At 37.0% G+C, this 2,361-nt stretch overlaps 1 non-coding gene across 1 annotated transcript; it reads left to right on the top strand.

Annotated features, from left to right (window-relative positions):
* The first annotated feature begins 1,978 nt into the window (after window positions 1-1,978).
* LOC131230113 (small nucleolar RNA R71) lies at window positions 1,979-2,085 on the top strand. The gene has a single exon (XR_009163837.1). It is a non-coding gene; the product is annotated as a small nucleolar RNA R71 (small nucleolar RNA).
* The last annotated feature ends 276 nt before the right edge of the window (window positions 2,086-2,361 follow it).

The following is a 2,361-nucleotide window of genomic DNA, read 5'->3' as shown; positions in this document are numbered from 1 at the left end:
CGATCGATGTTTCGATGTTTTAAACTCACATTTAAGGTATGAATGACCTTAGATTGACCATAAGTTAGGCCATGTTAATTGCATATTAAATTTGGGTCATTGTATAAGTTTATAGGCTTTTCTTCGACTAGTCTTAGCCTTTGTTCGACTAGTCCAGGCACTGGCTCGACTAGTCTAGGGATTTTTTTGACCAGTCCAAGTTTTGTTGAAGATTTTTAATATTTTCTATTGGATTCTCGACCAGTTATGCACACTGCTCGACCAGTCGAGTGAACAGTACTCGACCAGTTGTGCAGTGCTTGACTCAAAGTCCAACAAGCTTTTCTGGTCTCACTCGACCATTCGAGCAGGTCACTCGACCAGTTGAGTAACAGGTTTATCCTATCGTGCCAAAATTTTTGAAAATTGGTTGGTGCTTCGACGAGTCGAACCGAACCTTAGACCAGTCGAAGGAACAATATTTCTGCCTATAAATAGAGGACATTTCTCAGAATTATTCATCAATTCCAAGTCTAATTAAGCCATCACTCTTAGAGATAAGTTCCTACAATTGTGAAGCTATTACTTATTCATTTTAGATTCTTTTATATCTTTTTGTATTTGATTTTGAGATCTTTTGATTCAATTTTATTCTATTAAAAAGGGAATTTTAATTTACGCTTTTGAGATCACAATCAAATCAAGCTGGCCCCAGGTTGATTTAATTTAAAAATCATTTAGACTTAGAACCCTTTCATTTGTGAGATTGGACATTGAACATCTACGTCTACATCGAATTGGTTCTACCGGGCTACATCGGAAGAAGAATCTTCAGATAAGTACAATTTCATTTTTTGTATTTTTAGTTTGTGAGGTTCAGCCAGGAAAATCTCATTATGGGGTTTTTATGATTGTGTAAGCCCATTTTAAAAACAAAATTGTGAAGGTTTTAAGGTGAACCTTAGAAAACCTTATTTCTTAGTGAAGGCCACTATCCCGTGGGTGTGGATATTGGAAGTGGAGTAGTTGTGTGGCTGTTTGCGAACAGTTGGTGTACACACACGAACCACTATAATTCTCGAAATTTGGATGATGGTTGTGATGTATGTGTGGTGCTAAATATTGTAATTTTCTTTATGTACTTGTGGTGAATGCTGTAATAATTTAGTTTACTTCCTTCGCCTCATTCTCAGCTTGAGTTTTTGATACTTACCAACGTTCTAGACATCAGGTTGTCCTACCATAAACCTTCCTTTTTGGGGAAAGGTTGTATCAACTCAGTTTGTATCAACCTCTCAAGACTAGTGCATTTGAGGTTGTTATTTAATTATGCTATCTGTCTTTGTTATTCTACATTTATTTTTATTTGGCATAGTCCTATTCACCTCCCCCCTAGGACTTAGAGCTCAGCCTTTTCAATAGCATAATGAGGGTCTAATGAAGAGACCTTTGATGATTTTTGTTTGCATTAGCTGTTGACCCATTCCTTCAACTGAGGTTCAAGTGGTTTCACCAACTAGAATTGTACATGTTTGATATGGGAGCACTAAATGTCCTTTGATAATTATTTATGAAATTATATTGCTCATGTTATAACTCTTGAAACACAGAAATTGTATGACACTCCTGTGTCAAGTGTATATTACTTGAGTAAATACCGTCAACAGTTTTAACGATCTCATCAGGTTTGACCGTTTCTACTTTCTTCAATTGCATGGCCTCGACATTTCTCGTGAGGTTAGCCACCCTATTGTTGATGTCATCTTCTTCCCTTAAGAAGTATATTCATACTCCCTGCTCCTTAGACTGATTCGACTTGGGGTTAGTTGCCTTGGTTGAAGTATCTTATGATTGCGCGTTTTCTGCTATCATATCAAAATAGTACCATGTATCATCGGGATCTCTCTTCATGAATTCCCCATTGCATATCATCTCTATGAATTGGCGCATTGGCGAAGTCAGTTCATTATATAAAAAGCTTACGACCTGCCAAACTTTGTAGCCATAATGTGGGCAAGCACTTAAGAGATCCTTGAACCTTTCTCAGCATTGGAAGAAGGTTTCTTCCTTTTTCTATGAGAAGTTCATAATGTCCCTTCTAAGGGTATTGGTCTTATGAACTGAAAAGAACTTTTTTAAGGAACTCTCAAGTCATCTCAGCCCATATCCCAATCGATCTTGGTCTTAAGGAGTGAAGCCATGACTTGGCATTCTCCTTCAATGAGAAAGGGAACAATTTTAGTCTAACGGTGTCATTCGATGCATTATTGAAGTATAAGGTCATTACTATCTTGTTAAACTCTTTGAGATGTAGGTATGGACTCTCAAAATCTAGTCAATGGAATTTCAAAAGTAGTTAGATCACTCCCTGCTTAAAATCCA

Source organism: Magnolia sinica, chromosome 16 (genome assembly GCF_029962835.1).
Source record: "Magnolia sinica isolate HGM2019 chromosome 16, MsV1, whole genome shotgun sequence".
NCBI lineage: Eukaryota > Viridiplantae > Streptophyta > Magnoliopsida > Magnoliales > Magnoliaceae > Magnolia > Magnolia sinica.
Note: the sequence above shows the minus strand (reverse complement) of the source record. Positions and strands in the feature narration are given on the sequence as shown.